The following is a 9,547-nucleotide window of genomic DNA, read 5'->3' as shown; positions in this document are numbered from 1 at the left end:
TACGGAGTCCGGCGAGGAGTCCGGCACCTCGGAGTCACGAGCTTCACAAGGGACAAGGCCAGTATTCGGCTCCATCGCCGTAGATGTTGCATCCCCCGAGGCGGTGTCTAGCCACCCGTCCTCGATCTGCGCAGCCGGCTCCGAATCGAGGGTCGGAGCGGACTCGTGTGCATCCTCCAGGGCACTGTCCGGCTGCAGAGCTAAATCATGCCCATCGTGACAGCGCGGCGCACTCGGCTGTGGCTAGAATCCATCGAAGATCAAGTCTCCGCGGATGTAAGCCGTGAAGTTCAAACTTCCAAATCTGACTTGACGGCCAGGGGCGTAGCTTTCGATCTACTCCAGATGGCCAAGCGAATTGGCCCACAGTGCAAAGCCGCCGAATACGAAGATCTGTCCGGGGAGAAAAGTCTCACCCTGGACTGCGTCATTGTTGATGATCAAAGAAGCCATCGAGCCTATCGGTGACAACACAGAGGAACTCTCAATGAAAGCACCAATGTCGGTGTCAAAACCGGTGGATCTCGGGTAGGGGGTCCCGAACTGTGCGTCTAGGCGGATGGTAACAGAAGACAAGGGACACGATGTTTTACCCAAGTTCGGGCCCTCTTGATGGAGGTAAAACCCTACATCCTGCTTGATTGATATTGATGATATGGGTATTACAAGAGTAGATCTACCACGAGATCAAGGAGGTTAAACCCTAGAAGCTAGCCTATGGTATGATTGTTGTTCTTCCTATGGACTAAAACCATCCGGTTTATATAGACATCGGAGAGGGCTAGGGTTACACAGAGTCGGTTACAATGGTAGGAGATCTACATATCCGTATCACCAAGATTGCCTTCCACACCAAGGAAAGTCCCATCCGGACACGGGACGAAGTCTTCAATCTTGTATCTTCATAGTCTTGGAGTCCGGTCGATGATGATAGTTCGGCTATTCGGACACCCCCTAGTCCAGGACTCACTCAGAGGCCTTCCTTTTCTTCCCTCCCCCCGCTGGGGGAGAGGCCTCTTTCTTCTCCTCCTCGCCTTCATGGGAGGAGTACGCCTCGGAGTCATTGGACGATGAGTCCGATGAGACCTGAAAACGGGAACTCTTTCGAGTGCCCGTGGCCTTCTTCTTGGCCTTCTTCTCCGGCACCACGTGGGGTGCTGGAACCAGCAGCCCCGTTAAGCGGGCGTCCGCTGGGTCTTCTGGCAAAGGGGCCGGACAGTTAGTCCGCTCGGCCTTCTTCAGCCAGTCCTGTCAAAGGAGAGGGAGTTTAGATCCCGCATAGAGTCAAACTATGGAAAACAAGTGTCCCGTAAAGGGTAAAATCGCTTACCTCCCTAGTCGGACGCTGGGAGCTGAATCCGCGATCTTCGGTAGCGGATGCGGGAGCCTCGGCGCCCTTAAACAGCACCCTCCAGGCCTCTTCGTACATAGTGTCAAAGAGCCTACTCAAAGTCTGGTGCTGCACCGAATCGAACTCCCACATATTGAAGTCCCGTTATTGGCACGGGAGAAAACGGCGGATCAGCATGACCTGGACTATGTTGACAAGCTTGAGCTTCTTGTTCACTAGCTTTTGGACGCAGGCTTGGAGTCCGGTCAGCTCCTCCGAATCACCCCATGTCAGGCCACTCTCTTTCCAGGAGGTGAGCCGTATGGGGATGCCAGATCTGAATTCGGGGGCTGCTGCCCATTCAGGGTCACGCGGCTCGGTGATGTACAACCACCCCGATTGCCACCCCTTAATGGTTTCCACGAAGGTGCCCTCGAGCCAAGTAACGTTGGGCATCTTGCCCACCATGGCGCCTCCGCACTCCACTTGGCTGCCCTTCACAACCTTCAGCTTGACACTGAAGGTCTTGAGCCACAAGCCGAAGTGGGGCTGGATGCAGAGGAAGGCCTCACACACGACGATAAACGCCGAGATGTTGAGGATGAAATTCGGGGCCAGATCATGGAAATCCAGGCCGTAGTAGAACATGAGCCCCCGGACAAAGGGATGGAGTGGGAAGCCCAGTCCACGGAGGAAATGGGAAAGGAATACTACCCTCTCATGGGGCCCGGGGGTGGGGATGAGTTGCCCCTCGTCGGGGAGCCGGTGCGCGATGTCGCTGGACAGATATCCGGCGCTGCACAACTTCTTGATGTGCCCCTCCGTAATGGAGGAGGCCATCCACTTGCCTCCCGCTCCGGACATAGTTGGAGAAGGTTGAGGTGAGATGTGCGGACTTGGGCGCTGGGGCTCGAGTTCGCGGAGATGGATAAGCAAAGGAGGAAGAAGGCGTAGGTAGAAGGGTGGATCTTTATCCCCTTATATGGATGGACGAAACCATGCGTCCCCACCGGCCTGATAAAACTCGCTTATCTCCCAAGCATCGCAATCAATGGCGCGGTTGGGTTACCCACGTCCGTATTGATGGGAATCCCGGAATAAGGGGAACACGATCTCTGCTTCGACAAGACGTGCCAAGGAAACCGCTTCGCTAAACGCTCTGAGGTGGTACAATAAAAACGATTCGAGTAAAGGCTTGGTGGTGGTGTGACATCACGCCACAAATACGTCAGCAGATTGAATTTGTGTAAATATTATTCTCTCTACGGTGGTATGTGGAATTTATTTTGCAGAGCCGGACACTATCCTGGTGTTCACAATCTTCTATAAATTATTCGGAGGAGGAACCCGCCTTGCAATGCCGAAGACAATATGCGCGTTGGACTCGTCGTCATTGAAGCCTGGTTCAGGGGCTACTGAGGGAGTCCTGGACTAGGGGGTGTCCAGATAGCCGAACTATCATCATCGACCAGACTCCAAGACTATGAAGATACAAGATTGAAGACTTCGTCCCGTGTCCGGATGGGACTTTCCTTGGCGTGGAAGGCAAGCTTGGCGATACGGATATGTAGATCTCCTACCATTGTAACCGACTCTATGTAACCCTAGCCCTCTCCGGTGTCTATATAAACCGGATGGTTTTAGTCCATAAGACGAACAACAATCATACCATAGGCTAGCTTCTAGGGTTTAACCTCCTTGATCTCGTGGTAGATCTACTCTTGTAATACCCACATCATTAATATCAATCAAGCAGGACGTAGGGTTTTACCTCCATCAAGAGGGCCCGAACCTGGGTAAAACATCGTGTCCCTTGTCTCCTGTTACCATCCGCCTAGACGCACAGTTCGGGACCCCCTACCCGAGATCCGCCGGTTTTGACACCGACACTTGGCCTCCCAACCAAAGATAAGCATGCACCCATATTTGCATGAATATTACTCAGTGGCAAGATTCAGGGTTGCATATGCAACACCAGTTCCAGCACTTACAAATTAGTCTGAGTGGCCTAAAGTGCAAATTGAATTTTCCATTTGTCCTCCCATGACAAAAACAAAGGCTGGCAGGCCTAAAGAGAGTAGATACAAGGCATGGTTTGAGAAAGGTGGGAGTAGTAAGAAGGGAAAGAAAGAGGGTGCAAAGCCAAAAAGTAACACAAATAGATGCAAGTTGTGCCAGGAACTTGGGCACCGAAAATGATCTCCAAAATGTCGTTACACTCCTGAAAGGCCAAAGTATGCTTGTGGTTTTTTTATTTGGATGCTATTTTAATTACTAACCAAATTACATGCTTTGTTTCCCTGGAGGAAGTGTGGAGGTCAGCCCCTTGTTGTTGAGGCTTGCTGGTCAGTCAAAAAGGCAAGAATCAATGACTGTAGAAAAAAGGGAAGTCTTGGTGAAAGAGTGCATACTGAACCAGATATGGATGTTGTGGTGCAAGATGAACCTGAGTTGGATGATGTTGTGGTGCAAGATGAGCCAGACTTGGATGATGTTGTGGTGCAAAATGAGACAAGCCTGGATGATGTTGGGGGTGCAAAATGAGCAACATTCGGATGACGTGCACAATGAGCAAGATTTGGATGTGGTACGCAAAATGAACACAATGTGTTGCAAACTAGAACTGAAGCTGATGCGGCTAATGTGCAAACTGAGCCTATATTGGAAGTTGTGTTACAAATTGAAGCTGTTGTAGTTGATGTTGTGCAAACTAAGCCTCATTTAGATGTTTTTGTGCCCACTAAAGCTGTCCTAGATGGTCTAGTGAAGAAAACAAAGAGCTTGAGTGAACTGGGTGTCGTACCCATCGTAGGATCAACAAGTGCCAATGAGAAGAAGAAATCGAGTGGTAAGAAGAAGTAGAAGTGAAATATTGTTCTTGTATGAATAAAAAAACATGCCTGGATTTTTGTAAAAAACTTTCCTAAATTTGTGTAATGCTATTTTTACTTTTGATGGGTATTTGTGTATCAAATTCTGTCTGAATTTCAAATTTGAGCCAAAATTCAAATTTGAAGCTGTTTAGTATGGGTAGTGATGTTACAATGCTTTCTAAAATATTGTGCATGTTAGATGATCAATCCGATGAGTTTTTCTTCAGTGAAACTCTGGTCATGAAAAATGTGCTCTGAATGAGCTCCAAAGCTAGGATAAACACCCCATTGTAAGCAAGTTTTTTTCCAACCTTCTCTAAATGAGCCAAAAATGAAAACTTGACTTCGAGTGTGCAAATATAGGCTCCATGCCCAATATCGGATCGTTTGGATAAACTATGACAAGCATAACCCTAAACCCTAACCCGAATCCCGTGCGACCTCGTTCGTGGTAGCGAGGTTTTGTGAAGGGTTTTTCATGAAAATACCCGTAGGCGTTCCTTGTTTTTTCCAGCAAGCTAGTAACACAAAACGATGATGGATGCAAGTTTCATATTTTCTGTTTTTTTTAATTTGTTATGGTCAACCCTAGCCCTCATAACCCCTTCAAACCCCCTCAAACCCTAGCCAAAACCCCGCACCCTTCTGGGCCGTTGGATATCTGCGAGTGGACGGTGTGGATCAAGCGCTAGGGCAACGTCAGCGATCCACGTGAGGCGCTCTAATTGGCCGTATTCGAGAACGCTGGATCACTCCCGCCAACCATTCCTAACTATTGGATCGCTGCACGTCGTACGGTCTAGATCAGCATGCAGTGCCATGTTAGCGATCCGCGTGACGCTAGTTCTATGCTGTGATTGCCTGGATTTCAAAATGGTTGGTTTCTTTTTTTTACATTGGGTTTGTTATGCGCTCGAGGGTGGGCTGCTGCCATGCATGCACGTCGTTGGTCTGTGGTAAAGAAGCCCACCCATTGGACTGTTGGACCGAGCCATGTCTACCGTTGTTCCCTCCCCGAGCCAGCCTACGTTGCATGCATGCGCCTGCTTCAGCCTACCCGCCTACATTACATGCATGAGCCCGCCCACTTCAGCCAAACGAGCACGTGCCGCACACACACGTCCCTGCGTGACCCGACCAACGTAACAGAGGGCAACACTTAAATCTCGCATTATAGCTATTGATTCAGACTATGGTTTCCCATGCTTGTACACTCCCGATGCCGCAGTAGGTGGGAAAACTTGTTAACATTTGACCTCATTACTGCCACACTGAGATAACATGTCGCACTACAGCTATTAAAGCCACCTATCATCTTCCTCTTCCTCTCACACCCTTCCTCCATCTCCCATCTGCATATGCCCTTCTTCTTCTTCGCCACAATCAACCCCAAGAATCAGCCCGCCGCAGCCATGCAGTACACCGGGCCAACCTACCGCTTTCCTCCCACCGTGCTGGAGATGCTCTACCCTGCCAGGGTGTACGTCAAGAACACCCTCCGTGTGTGGGCGATGTCAAGATGGAGGGGCGCAAGGGAGTTCACGGATTTCTTCCTTGGCCGGCTACCGCCACCTCCCCCCGGGGATCTCCAAGGATGTACCGAGTTGAGGAGGTCATCCATAATGGGGTTGTGGTTGCTATCCTTGCCCACTTCATCAACCCTTCGACGCATTCTACCTCCTAGGCCGCGTGTTCTTGTGTGGATGCGATTTCATTGGTTTCACCACCCACAACATCTTCACGGAATACACCAACATCTTCCCCACTGTGGACCGCATGCACACTCTGGCGTGCCACATCGACAACACCTTGGAGGAGCAGTGAAGGGCACCCGGAGGAGGAGCAAGGTGGAGGAGGAGTGACGAGGAGCCAGGATGATCCGAGTGGAGAAGGCGGCGGCGAGGGTTTAGATCTACTCATCTATCTATCTATCTATCTATCTTTTGTTTTTTCGCTAAATCTATCTATCTATATTTTTCTTATGTTATTTAAGTTGTAAGCGTACTATATGTCTCGTGATGTGGGCTTTGTTGGCCCGAACTATCTATATTTTATTATGTCTTTCTATTATTAAGTTCTTGCTACTATATTTGAACCTTTTTTTGAGTTGTCGATTGCTTTTTGATAGAGCTACCCGCTTTGTTCGTGCAATATTGTGCTACTACTTGGACACGGTGTTTTGTCTTGTAGATACACCCATTATTAAAAATAATGCATTTCAAAACGTTTGTGGACTGTGTAAAAAAGACAATAAATGACTCATGAAAAGTCATTTTGTAGCATTGAAATTTCTCTTTTTTACACAAGCCACAAAAAAATTCTTTTCAGTGGATTTTTTTGCAAACAATACTCTATATTTGAAGCAAACAATACACTATATTTCCAGAAGCCACAAAGAATCAACATAGTGGAATTTTTCTTTCAACTTCTTCTTACCACTGAAAATACCTTTTTATGAGGAACCTTTATTTCCAAGTTACAATAAATAAATACATTTTTTAGGGAATTTCGTCATGTAAATACATAGTTCCTGAAGGCATGCAAAAGTGGATCTATCTGCCCATCCTCCATTGAAAGAATGATTCAATTATTTTATCTGGAAACAAACATGTTTGTATGTACAATGGTGCACAGTAGAGTTTATGTTCTCCATTAATTTATCTAAAAACAGATACTTATGGTCCACGGGTGCACCAATTTTTTTTCTCCACGGGTGCACCATTTACTTCTCATGGATACAACATTTTTCTTTTCTCCACGGGTGCATCATTTTTTTCCGAAGCAACACGGGTGGGGTGAAGCAACCTACCTCAAGCTTGTGATAGCTAATGATGGGTGGGCTTGTGCTAGCTAATGATGGGTGGGCTTGTTTTCTCTTTGGACCTTACTTGGGCTAATATCGGCTTTTTCCCCCTGAACTTTGCCCTGCACTCTCTGCTAACTGAAGAACTGCAAGTTGGGCACTCTCTGTTAACTGAAGAATTGCAAGTTTGCGACAGAGGAGACATACTTGGATGATTTGCTGCATTTTATTCATCAGGGGATGCAAATGATCCAGGCATGATGCCCAAACTGTAACTGAAAAAGTTCACTACTAACTAAACACATTAACTAAAACTCAAACAACACATTAACTGAAACTCAAACAATTTCTAACGATTGATGTACAACAAGTAAAATAAACCCATAGCAATGATACATCGATAAAATCCTACAGCCATCATATTTGCTTGCTGCTTCAAATCGATCATTTGCTTCAGTTGCTTACTTATTTTCTTCAATTCCCCCTTCAGTTCAGCATTGCCCATCATCAGAACGCCTCTGTCCGCCAAATTCTCCACTGGCTCCACAACAAGCGGCCCCGGATTGAGTTCCTAGTTTCCGCCAATTAATCCACCAAATTTTAGCCTCTCAATGTACGCATCGAGCCACTCAAAATGCCCGCATTTCTTTAGGACCTGAAAACATGGGCACATGAACCCTAGATCCCAAATTCAATGGAAATAAAAGAAAGAAATTGGGAGAAATTAGAGTGTATAGCCGACAGAGTACTCAGATCTAACCTGCCCCAGCTGTGGCCTGCTCTCGCACTTGACGAACTCGTGCCCACGGTTACCATGGTCTTCCTTCACACAGATCAGCCACTTCAGAGGCTCCTTGCGCAGGCAGTCAGGGCATCTTGTCAGCGGGACTGGACCATACTGCAGCCATGATGGGTGGGAGGCCGAACTGGAGCTAGAGATCTCTTGCCGGCTGGTGTTGCCGCACCTTGTCGTCGGAGAAGAAGAAGAACAGGGCGGGGGAGGGAAAGGGGAGGGGTTCAGGCAATGCAATGGAACGGGCACGGACTGGGGGCTAGATCGGGTGCCCTTGTAAAGGCTTACGCTGATGTGGATTAGTTGTAGCTCCCACGCTGAGGTGAAAAAGTGGTGGGCCTAACACACCCGAGCTAACCCCTTGTCTCTTGCGGTTTAGGGTTAAAGAGGGCCTGGTCGCATAGGAGCTATTGTTGCCATCTAAAGCATTGAGCTATTTTCATGAACGACATCGCATGCTTTCTAATTCACGTCAATTGTGTCGTACAGGAGCTATTCACCCCAATATGGGAAAAAGTATTTTCAGAGGAGGACAAGTGTTAAATAAGAAAAATAGAAATGTTAATGCAAAACCAATGGATAGAGTACATCAAATAAATCATGAAATTCAATAAATTTTCTCCCTAACATTTACTTCTATTTTTGAAACTTCCATATTTTCAATAACTATTCTAGATTATTCATGAAATTTATTTTTGACACCGACTGTGGTTTCGCGACGCTTCTCAAGTACCCAGTCTAAATCTCTGAGATCAAAGCCCTAGGTGTGAACCGAGTTGGTTTTATGTGGCAATAAATGATGTTTTTGTGTCCGTCACCTTGTTGAGTGCATTGCTTGGATATACTCAGACTTGTTCTTCGGGGCGAAAACCTAGAATTTGACCTTTAATGGTTGGATCCGGTGAGGGTGGCGCTTGATCATCCTTCCCTTTCTGAATGTGTTGCCATTGAAGAACCTTTTTCGTTGTCATTGTGATGTAAGAGATGGTTGGTATGGATATGGTCATTGTTTTCATTGTCCTCTCGATCGCTGTTTTGATCCGTACATTTTTTTTCATTTTGCTCGCATAGGCGTAACTTTGGTCCCATATAACTTTCCTATTTGTTGGTTGTTGAATGTTTCCATCCTAGCTCTGTAGAGATCGGGTGTGTGCTCATGGATTTTGTGTCCCTTTGATGCTTCATTTTTGACTCAATATTTTTTTTTCTTCTCGAATATGCACGAGCGTGCATATCATATATTAAAGAAGAAAGGCAAAGAAAGCCTCCACCACAATTACACAATACTTAGTATGTATTACCCTTTGTCGAAAAAATTCATGAAACTAGCTTATCAATGTTCTTAAATTTTATGTTTTGTTCACTTTATTTATTTATTGCAAAATTCTACTAGAAAAGGCTAAATTTCTGGTATGTTTATTTTAATTCTTAAGTGTTTTAATCTATTTCTCTTTGTTTTCTTCAAAATTACCCATGTTTCCAAAAAAAACTTCTCTCTGCTTTTTCATATTTATGTGATTTTTTCTTTTCGAATGAGGATAACATTCGGCCTCTACATCGTTTTGATATATAAACACCCAACCTTTATATATGTGCTAGCTGGGGTGCATGTATATAACACTATCATCATGTAACCATTTTGTTAAAACTGGTGTCCATGGGACAAAATGTTTAGTATTGGAGCTGTGAAATGAAACTAAATTACATTTTGGTGATAGTTGAGGGAGCAAATTAATTTCCTCGTGATG

The 9,547-nt window shown here is 46.2% G+C and overlaps 1 long non-coding RNA gene across 1 annotated transcript; it reads right to left on the bottom strand.

Moving 5' to 3' along the window:
• Positions 1 to 7,210: 7,210 nt before the first annotated feature.
• On the bottom strand, positions 7,211 to 8,039 carry LOC123065782 (uncharacterized). The gene is made up of 2 exons (XR_006431139.1): positions 7,767 to 8,039; positions 7,211 to 7,661 (listed from the first exon to the last, which is right to left on the bottom strand). It is a non-coding gene; the product is annotated as an uncharacterized lncRNA (long non-coding RNA).
• Between the last annotated feature and the right edge of the window lie 1,508 nt (positions 8,040 to 9,547).

This window comes from Triticum aestivum, chromosome 3B (genome assembly GCF_018294505.1).
Source record: "Triticum aestivum cultivar Chinese Spring chromosome 3B, IWGSC CS RefSeq v2.1, whole genome shotgun sequence".
Taxonomy (NCBI): domain Eukaryota; kingdom Viridiplantae; phylum Streptophyta; class Magnoliopsida; order Poales; family Poaceae; genus Triticum; species Triticum aestivum.
This window is presented reverse-complemented; position numbering and strand designations above follow the sequence as displayed.